The following is an 11,478-nucleotide window of genomic DNA, read 5'->3' on the forward strand; positions in this document are numbered from 1 at the left end:
ATAATGTGTGTTATAATAGGCAAACCATATATTAGTAAAATTCAATATGCCTTCGCACATAGAAGGAATGGGTTAATTAGGTGCTGCGTTTCCTTTGCTTACTTCAGTTAGAGGTCAATTCTTTACGTAATAGCAATCACAAGGCTCCGGCTTCAGAGGAATTGCTGAGCGTTCTTACATAATAAAAGTCGTAGTCGCATGGTATTTGCGTTTTGCGTCCTATTTGGTCACGTGGTTCTTTTTCGCGGGTGTTTTGGCATTCATGATATAAGGCTATTTATAGATGCGCCTGACGATAAATATAGGAAAGTTTACGGGTTATAACGCAATAGGTAACGTTCTCGCATACAACTCAATGACGTAGTACAGGTCGTAAATTGAGAGATTCGGGAAAAAGTTGACGCTTATTTATATTCTCAATTTATAAAACGTTGAACATAAGTTCAACAATAACTTCAGCGATACGAAAGACAAAAACAAAAAAAAAGTTTTATAATCGCTAAACCCGAATATAACAAACAATTTATAATAATAATACGATTGACCTGTTTCATAACCTCGTACATGCTACTACAGCGGGTATTATTGGAAAACGTTCTTTGGTTCTCAACAGATAGCGGCGATCTTTTGTATTTACGGGTGCTAGCAACGCAATAGTAGAAGGTTAGTAGAAGGTTTAGCTTGTTTATATTCACAGTTCTCAATATATAGACAGTTGGATATGAGTTCATCAATTACTACAGGCATACTATAGGCAACCTCGAAAATGCTTTTTAATCGCTAAAACCGAAAACAACTTAATATATTATATTAAATATATTTATAACAATAAATGTCTTTTAAAAATGTAGTCGGCGTATACGCTGACTTTGAAATAAAGTTAGCAATTTACTTTTCTAAATAATTAAATACAATTAAACAAAAGTTAAACTATTATGTTGTGTTTTTCACTTGTAAGCTGCATATTCACCGCATGAAATATGTGTTAGCATTGTCAAACCACACATTAGTATGAGTAAATAAAAAATATACTACGGGAGAGCACTTCATATGTGTCCTCATGTGCCTTGTTATGAGTATCTTTCTTCACTATCGAAATATATCGTATGTTTATATTTGATTTAAACGCAGTTTTCTTACGACACATTTAAATCACACGTCAATAGCCCGTCATGCGAAAATGGGTCTTATGCGTTTCGGCAAGCGTTTGTTAAACCCAACATGTGCTTTTGCGCAGTCAGGCCATAGGCGATGCTGTTCGCTTTAAAATCACTGAATATGATATGTTTCTCCTTACCAGAAGGAGGGATAGCTGAGTGGGCTATTTATATGATGGGCGCATATGGAATAAGACCCATTTTCGCATGACGAGGGTCATTACAAATCTCATTACGAATTGAAAATGCCACATTTAAGAACAATGCTTTATGATACAAAATTGAATTCAAAATAGCAAACTTGTTAAAATGGCAGCCTATCCACACATTAAGGAATAACTTCCAGACGTGCTGACCAAGTACGGCAAACATTTTGGTATGATAATTAAACGATTTTCTCTTATCGTGACACTATACTATTTCGCTAATGATTGTTTTCTCATCTTGGAGGCGAAAGTGAAATTCTGCGAGATGGATTGTAACGCGTAATTGTAACAGGGCCACAGTTTGTGTCGTTTGAGCATACAGAGAGTAGTCCGGAATTCCTTACACTGAACAGTGCTACACCCTTTGAATTGAGCACAAAGGCAGTGATGTAGCAAAATTTCAGAGGTTGTATCTCGAATCAGCATATTAAATATTCGAAAATATTCATGCGTGTCTGTTGGCGTTATGTAAAAGTCACTAAGATGAAAACTGAAACAGCTACGCCTAAAAGCGCATTAGTGCTCTATACCTATGTTTATTTTAGCGTTGTTGACACCGTGTGAACTGCTCGGGTAACAAGTAAAGCATAAACAGCAATGTTTATATACTTTTATTCCTCCATATACAAGATACGAAGATTATTGTATATTTTGAATTTGTAAATGGTGTCAAAAATCAAAAGTTTTGTACATGGAACTTTCATTATGAATTTATTTTCTTGGTGAGATAGTCATTTGATATTAGAAAAAATATTCCTTTAATATGATGGTGACTGCAAATTTTCTTTATATTAAGTTCTCATTACCATTTTCATCATACTTTCTATGCTTTCAGAACTTCCAAAAAGCACGCTGTTTTTATTTTGTCTTAGTTATTTCTATGAAATAATAAGGATGATAAAAAGTGCACACAAAACTCGACCCGTGCGCTATGACGCACACTTTATAAAGTTGAATGGCGTGTGTTCATTTCAAACTTGCGATTGATTTTCAAAAATGAATTGCGTGTTAAATTATGCAATACCGAACATCTTCAGTGCCTTCAGCGCTTTGATTAATTTAAGTGTAAGGATTTGTCGTCATAAATATACTATCAGTTTTAATTTTACTCATGTATTGATACAATTTCTGTCGAGTCTGCTAAGATTTTCGCAGTTAGCAATTAACAAATACCTAAAGTCGTTGTAAGTATGTGCGATTATTGTTGTATGCGCTGATATTATTAGTTTTATTTTACTTTTGTCAGGTGATGTCGAACATAATCCAGGCCCTCATAATGGTCCCTTGGGTCTACTTCACCTTAATATAAGATCGATACGCCACAGAATTGAATTTATCTAAGATAATTTACTAAATTTTGAAATAATGTGTTTTACGGAAACCCATTTAACCGAGGTTATCACCGACGAGCAGATCTTAATTGATGATTTAAACACGCATTATTTCGTAAAGATTTTTCGAGTCATTCTAGCGGCGTAATTGTCTATGTAATACAATAGTTATTATCGAGGCGTATTCTCGACCTCGAAAATCCCCGTTTACACTCAGTTTGGCTAGAAGGTAAATTGCATAATTTCAATACTCTGGTTTGCTGCTTTTACCGACCGCCTAATTCTGATATTACTTATTGGGATGATTTTGAAATCATGATTGATAAAGCGCTTGATTTAAACCAGAGCGTCATTATGCTCTGGGACATAAACGAAGACCAATTTAAACACAATGATCGCCTCTTTCAATCAGTATCCCTGTATAATATGCACAACGTTATCTCTCAAGCGACAAGGGTCACCGCAAATACGGCTACACTAATTGATCCGATAATAATCTCGGATACCATTTCATGCTTGAACAGTGAAGTTATACCTATCCGTCAAACCGTTAGTGATCACCATGCTACTGCCATTCATGTTACAATTCCTTTAATAAACAGCAAACCAATTCAACGAAACGTTTGGTTGTACAAATATGCCGATTTTGAGCGACTTAACAATCTCATTACATGTACAAACTGGGAATTTATCCATGATTCTAATGTCAATGAAGCAACTGTTCTATGTACGAACAAACTTATCGAACTGATGAAACTTTGTATACCAAATAAACTTGTTACAGTGCGCCCTAATGACAAACCATGGTATGACTCATCTATAAGAACAATTGCTCGTAAACGAGATAGACAAAAACATATATCTTTAAACAATCCTACTACTGCTAACTGGAATAATTAAAAGCAACTTTGAAATAAGGTTAATATCATGATAAAACATGCGAAAGAACAGTTTTATTCAAACCTAGAAACATCTCTTGATGAACTAAACACTTCAAATCCAAAAAAATATTGGAAAACACTTAAGCAACTTATAAAAACAAATTCTCATCCGAATTCGATACCACCTTTACAGTCAACGGACTCTGACGGCAACCTTATTGTACACATGTCAGACATTGACAAATCCAACTGTTTAAACAGATACTTGGCCTCTATTGCGTCGTTGGATGACTCGACCGGTGTTCTTCCACAATTCATTGATATTTCTATCGCAAAATTATATAACCTGTCCATATCAGAATCAGAAATTATAGACGTTATAAAATGCTTAATAACCAATAAAGCCGTCAGTGGCGACCTTATAAGTCATATTGTCCTTAAAACACGTGTAATTCTATTGCTAAGGCATTGTGTATCCTCTTTAACAAATCACTTAACGAAAGTACTTATCCCGCTCAATGGAAAGAAGCGATAGTAACGCCTCTATTTAAAAAAGGGGAATCGAATAATTCATCCAACTACCGTCCTATCTCATTGTTAAGTTGCGTAGGCAAGCTGATGGAGAGTGTAGTTTATAAACATTTATATAACCATCTGCTTGTTAACAAACTGATATACTCCAACCAGTCGGGCTTTCTAAAAGGTCACTCCACAGTCTCTCAATTAATCGACATTTTTGATCAAATAACGAAAGATATTGATGAAAAGAAACTAACATGCATGGTATTCTGTGATATTTCTAAAGCGTTTGACCGCGTCTGGCACACTTGACTACTCTTTAAACTAAAACAAAATGGATTTGATTGAAATTTACTCAATTGGATCAAAAGTCATCTCGGGAGTCGCACTCAAAAAGTCGTGGTTGGTGCATCAATATCTCAAACGTTAGAGATAAATGCCGGTGTCCCACAGGGATCTGTTCTAGGCCCACTATTTTTTCTTGTATATGTAAACGACATCGTCAAGCACCATTAATGTACTGCCCGCCTTTTTGCTGATGACACTTCCCTCTCTTGTACTACCTCAAATATGTCTAACATTGAAATCGTTCTGAACCATGACTTACAAGTTATTAGTAACTGGGCAAAACAATGGCTTGTAGATTTTAATCCACATAAAACCGTGGCTATGTTATTTTCATCACACCATGCTGTTCCCCAACCGCATCTTTTATTTAACAATGTACCGGTCAATTTTGTAGAAAACCACAAACACCTCGGCCTTACACTTAGCTCAAACGGTAAATGACACGATCATATCATTAACATATAGTCCAGTCATCCTATGAAAAAAAAGCACCTAACCATCAACTAATTGCAACAGAAACGGTTTCACGTGTAAAATCATCTATGACGTATAACAGATGACAGAAAAAAAGTCTAGCGAAATATTTCCAGGGCAAACCTGTTAAAACTTCATTTTATTTATGCCCCTCGCGGACGTTTTTTTAAATAAAGTATATTTTCCATTTTCTATTCAAACAACACATTTCGAGCAAACCACCCGACAAAAACAGTATTCAGTAATACATCAGTTATGAAAACAGTATTATTTTTCTATTACCTAAGTGTATCATGAAGTTTCTTAACATATTTACTCATGTAAATAGTGCATTTATAGGGGTAAACTTACCCCACCCACCCATTAAATACATGTTACTATTAAATCATTGTTATTGTTGCTTTAATATCCTTTATATCAGTTAGCAATAGTTGTGCTGCTGTTTTTATTATTTCAATTTTATAAGCATCAGAATCGCTACTAGACTTTTGGTAAAATGAATGAAGAATTGATGATGCAGTGTTTCTAAATGTGATTACATTCTGCTTTCCATTTAATTCTGTGATGACAATAGAGGACCCAAAATGCTCTAGTAATCTCTTCTTCATATGAGTTAATGTATAGGAGAGTTCTCCACATAGTTCTACCATTTTGTCAACAAGGTCTTTTAGTGTTATTTGTTCGTCATCATTTTCAATCAGGAACTTTGCTATTTCCTGGAAAGCAAATTCCTGTGCCATGTTCACTGGTCTTCCACACTTTTTTCCTTTTTCATTGCCTGACTGTGGTATATTTTTACCTGTCCTAAAATTTACGCTGCATGACTAATGGTATATAGCAACAGCAGCCGCTAAGTCATGTATTGTTTCCAATCTGCTCTTAATATCTGAACCCTGTTTGTCATCCCTATCGATACATATTTGTTCTATGTTCTTTTTAAATTCAACTGTTCTAACAGGGTATACATTATAGCCTCGTTTTCTTCCAACAAATTTGGCACGTTGAGCACAAAATAGACATTTTGTACTGAAGTTAAATCGTTCAGTGTTAGATCGTAATGGTGGAGATAATACAGTCTTTGTTGGCTTTTTATTTAAGGATAGCTTGATTCGAATTGGGTTACAATAATCTTTCCGACAATGTACGTATGAACGGTCTGTCCGGGTATGGAAGTAATCTTGTCCAAGCGAACTTCGCTGGCAGCATTTATGCTATCACTTCCTTCTGGCGTAACTTAACATGGTCTTGGTCATCTGCAAGTGATTGACATCATATAAGGAAGGTATTGCTGAAAGAATATATGAATACATGCTGTTTCAACCATTAGGCAGAACAATCTTTTGTGACATTCCCAATTGTGACAAAAGGAGCATTTGCTCATAACAAGCAATTTCTTCATTTGACACAATGGATTTTAAAGCCGTCTGCTGCAGATGCATTCAAAAGCGTTTAATAGAATGAAGGGTTTATGTTTTCATACATATTGTGTATTTCAGAATGCAAGTAAATGCATTGTTGAACTTAATGTTTATAAAAAAGCTATTTTTAAGAAACAACAATTATCGATATTCACGCAATATTGTGTTTATTTTTTTTTCAGAAATAACAATAGTGGATATTCACGCAATGTTATTTTTGTACTATGTACAAATGTTCACAGTTCCAGTATGAATCCTGTAGAAAATTTTGTTTTGCACTCATTAATAGTTTGACTGTACTGTGGGGTTAATTTATGAATATGTTTGTCATTGATGCTTTTGAAAAATGAATTATTATTTAATTTTGCCTTCAACTGCAAGCTGTAAATGTTGAGTATTTACTAGCATTGCGTGTAGAATAAATGGCTATTACTTTTCCGATGCAGCTGCAGCAGGTTTGGTGCTGATCAGATTGTTTGGCAGTTCCATATTAGCATCTGTAATAGATGAAACAAATTAAAGTCTCTATAACGCTCAAAATCAACCAAAATTACGTAAAGTCTTTCTTAAAATAAAATTAACACCTAAACAATCTGTGTTCCTTATAGCAATAGCCACGATTTCAACACTAGATGTGGTATGATAACATAGATTTTTGTAGATACAAGATGCTCGTTTTTATTTATTTGTGACACAATAAACTCCATTTTAATATATATTCATAATACACACGAACACCATGTTAGTGTTCATGTGTCGTATGAATAGATATCTTTGAATTTAAAATGGAAAAAACAACGAGCATTTTGTATCTACAAACATCTATTTTACCAGACCAAATCTGGCGTTGAAATATCGGCAATTGCCATAAGGAGCACTGACGTTTAATTGGTTAAGTTTATTTTACGAAATATTGTACGAAATTTTCGTTGATTTTAAGTTGTAATGTTACTTAACATATATTGAGAAAATAGAGAAAACAGAAATGGAAAAATTAAACTTAAGTTTGATCAAAGCTGTACTTATTTACCTTCACATGGTATGGCAGATTTTTTTTAACACACTATCTTTTGTTTATATAAATTTACATTATCCTGTAGCATTTTGTCATGGCATATGAATCATTAATAAAAACACTTTTAAATGAATATATATTTATACCTTTTTTTGAAATTCTAAACCCACACCTTTGACATCGTTGATTGTTGATCTAACATCTGTAATAAATCAAACACATGTATTCAAGAAAATAAGTGTTTGATATGTGTGTAAGAGAACAACTTATTTATTATAAACAGCTTTTGATTTTCTGTTGTAATAATACTAAATGAAAGATTTACGGTATAGCTTAACTCAATATTTCGGATTATATTTGTTTATAGTTTAGAATTGTAAATTTAAGACCATAACTTATTATTTCTATTTTATATATGATAATTATTCATCATGAAATCATTAAAATATTTCAAATATGTGGAAAATTGAAAGCTTTTTTAACATTAGGTAAGAACATTCTCAACAGTTTCAATCAGTAGAATATCTTAAGAAGTCTACATCACGGTCAACAATCCCACTGAACAAAATACCCTGCAAGAAGATCTAGATCGGCTACAAAAATGGGAACACACTTGGGATATGGAATTTAATCCTTCCATGTGTACGGTTATGAACATCCCCAGGTCAAAACGTCCCTACAAATCCACTTACACACTCCACGGTCATATTCTAGAAACAGTTAGTGATGCTAAATACTTGGGTGTTAGCATCACATCTGACCTCAGCTGGAATAAACACATAAACCAGGTTACTGCAACAGCCAGTCAAACACTAAACTTCATCAAACGAAACATTCCCATAAAACACCCACGCATTAGAGAATTTGCCTTCAAAACCCTGGTCCGCCCACAACTTGAGTATAGTAGCTCAGTGTGGAGCCCACACACACAACACAACATAAACAAGATCGAGATGGTCCAACGCAGGGCCGCTCGATGGGTTACAAATGATTACTCATATCACAACAGTGTCACACACATGCTAGACAAATTAGGGTGGCGTTCACTTGAGAACAGAAGGTACGACTCCCGGCTACTGATGTTCTATAAAATTGTCCACGGACTGGTTGCTGTACCAATGCCTCCCTATGTCACTCCTCCGACCCGGCTCACTAGACATTTGCACCCTCTTTCATTCAGACAAATCCCTACTCCAAGCAACTACTATAAATTCTCCTTCTACCAGCCACTATTGTCCTATGGAACTCTCTACCAGCCAATATTGTACAGGCACCTACCCTGGACCAGTTTAGGCTGGGGGTGACCAAACTAGACCACAGTTTCTAAGCAGGTTGGCTGTTTTTAACCTTTTATCTGTATATTCCTTCTTTTAACTAACACTATCACCTTTGTTTCTATGTCTCACAAATACATTATGTATTACTTTTATCTCCTATACACTTCTTCCTTAATTTCCTAGCACTGACACGCACCTGCTTGTAATGCTTATTGTTGGCGACTAGCAGTATATATAGATAGATAGAAGTTATAGGGAAAAAGAAGTAATACGAAAACGTTATGGTACAAATGGCCACAACAAATACGTTATGGTACAAATGGCCTTCCGTAGTTTAAAAAAATATTAAAATCTCGATCTTTTCTCTTTTATTTTTCATATTTGTTTGTGTGTTTAAAGCATTCCTTAGATGCCTACATATGTATATTTTTGTAAAATGTGTGTTTGCTGCTGACTTTATTGCATATTTGAAGAAAACTATAAGTTCCTGCATCATCCACGAAAACTAATTACAAAGTGGTACGTAGTCTATTACGTAGGCAACCTTCTATGACTGACGCATTTGTTAGGAGAAAAACATTAATTTCCAAGATGAAAAGAATATTATTCAACAAAGACATCTTAACTTACCTCCAAAATGACTTAAATCTAGGATCTTTCATCAAAAGCAGACGATCACATCATATCGCGCGAACGCTTGTATACCGTGCATCTGATCATTTTATCTTCTACGGTGGTAATTTAGGGCCATGAAAATCTGTCATATTAAAAGTCATTTTTCGGTAGTTTGCCCTGGCTAGACTTTGCTAGACTTTTGATATGTTGAAGAGGTGATATTTATCTACAATATTATCGAAAAATTATTTCTGTTGCAATTAGTTGTGGGTACAATTACAGATTGACTGGACTAATAGTAAAATCGTCATCAAAAATACTTGGAATTATGCGAAAATTTAAATACATGGTCTATAGAAAATCATTAAATCAAATGTATATTTCTCACCTTCGACCACTACTTGAGTATGCATGTGTCGTTTGGGATTGCTGTGCGCTATATGAAAAAGAAATGTTAAACAAAATTCAAAATGAAGCGGCAAGAATAGTCACGGGTCTCACGAAATCTGTTTCTTTGTCTAACTTGTATTCAGAAATCAACTGGCATAGTTAAGCCGAACGTAGGAAGTATCTCAAACTTATACATATGTACACAATACATAATGGCTTATGTCCAGACAACTTACAAAATTTACTACCAGTAACTGTTTTTCAACAATCTGCTAGAAACCTGAGGAAGGCAAATGATTATGTAATCGTTACTACAAGAACGGAACAGTCCTCACGTTCATTTATCCCGTCGGCTATCGATCTATGGAACAACTTACCTCGCGACATAAGATTATTAGATTCTCTATCAAGATTCAAAATTAAACTGAAACAATTAATTCACCCAAGTATTGACACTCCATTATATTTTCATGTAGGGGATAGAAAATCGTCCATTTTACATGCTCTACTAAGGAATAACTGTAGCGACTTGAAACTGCACTTGTACACCAATCACTTAGAACCTTCACCTGTATGTGTATGTGGAGAAGTCGAATCGGTGTATCATTTCTTTTTTAATTGTCCACGCTTTTCTTTACAACGTACAACTCTTTTCGAAAGCCTTCATGCAATTGAACAAATAAACTGCAATACAATGCTGTTTGGTAATAACATGTTAGATAATGACACCAACTGCTTCATATTTTAAAATGTTCTGATATTTATTAAGACGACAAAGCGTTTTTCATAATGTTGTTGTAGCGCATAGTGTTTTTTGTTCTTCTTTGACAAGACTTCACTATCTTAAGGTTGTACTTTATGTAAAATAGTTATATTTCTAATTCTTTGCAAATAAAATAATTTTCTTTTTTTTTACTTGTGCCCTTTTTTGTTTTCTTATGACAAATGTACTTTTGACCATGTAATATAGAGCTTTACAAAATCACGCTATCGTCACTAACATGTAATGTTAATAATAAAACAGGGAAAGACCACTTATAATGTTGTTAGAACTTTAGGTCCTACCTTTTTTCAAAATAGTTGTATTCCTATGTATATTTTGTAGTTTTGTGATTATTTTGGAAATAAAATATGTTTAAACAAAAAACATACGTGCAATACATAATCTTTTTAAAATAACAAGAGAAGTACGATACATGTGTGTTCTTTAATAACTATAATTTACAATACATGTACTTAAATGTTGATTTCCTAGCAACAGAGTTTATAGTGATAGAAAATCAGTGTTATAATTGTAGAGACAGTAACTTTTGAATATTGTTTGAATAACTTCGCTAATCATTGTCAGACCATGTTGATTTCATACTTGATACAGATAATTTTGAAATAAAGACTTCACTATACACATAACAGTGACAATGTGGTGTGTTTACAAGATTTTTATCTTATTATTCATAAGACATGGTTTGGCGCAATCCGCCGACTACAAGTCGCACGGAAACAGCACTTGTCTTAATTGCATTGTTTGTCATTAGCGACACTTTCCTAATATACGAACACAGGGATTTCAGTAGATTTTGAAAACCATGAGTTAAAATGACCAAAAGTCTCAAAATAATGAGGGGTCAAAATAAAAATGATAGTGGTCAAAATACTGAAGTAACTTTCTTGAGATGTTTCTACATGCATGTTAAGTTTTTGTCATTGCTTACTTATCATAATAATGAATTAAAAAAAATCACAAAGGCTTTATTATTTCCATACAATATAATTCTGGGCGTTTTTCCAACTTATATTGTGGAACACAAATGTGCCAAAATGCTGCAAGGCTAAGTTTTGCAGGAGTC

The 11,478-nt window shown here is 34.1% G+C and overlaps 1 long non-coding RNA gene across 1 annotated transcript; it reads right to left on the minus strand.

Annotated features, from left to right (window-relative positions):
• Positions 1-5,020: 5,020 nt before the first annotated feature.
• Positions 5,021-9,534, minus strand: LOC127856438 (uncharacterized). The gene is made up of 4 exons (XR_008038030.1): positions 9,257-9,534; positions 7,496-7,551; positions 6,768-6,831; positions 5,021-6,169 (listed from the first exon to the last, which is right to left on the minus strand). It is a non-coding gene; the product is annotated as an uncharacterized LOC127856438 (long non-coding RNA).
• Between the last annotated feature and the right edge of the window lie 1,944 nt (positions 9,535-11,478).

The sequence above is a fragment of the Dreissena polymorpha genome, chromosome 13 (genome assembly GCF_020536995.1).
Source record: "Dreissena polymorpha isolate Duluth1 chromosome 13, UMN_Dpol_1.0, whole genome shotgun sequence".
NCBI lineage: Eukaryota > Metazoa > Mollusca > Bivalvia > Myida > Dreissenidae > Dreissena > Dreissena polymorpha.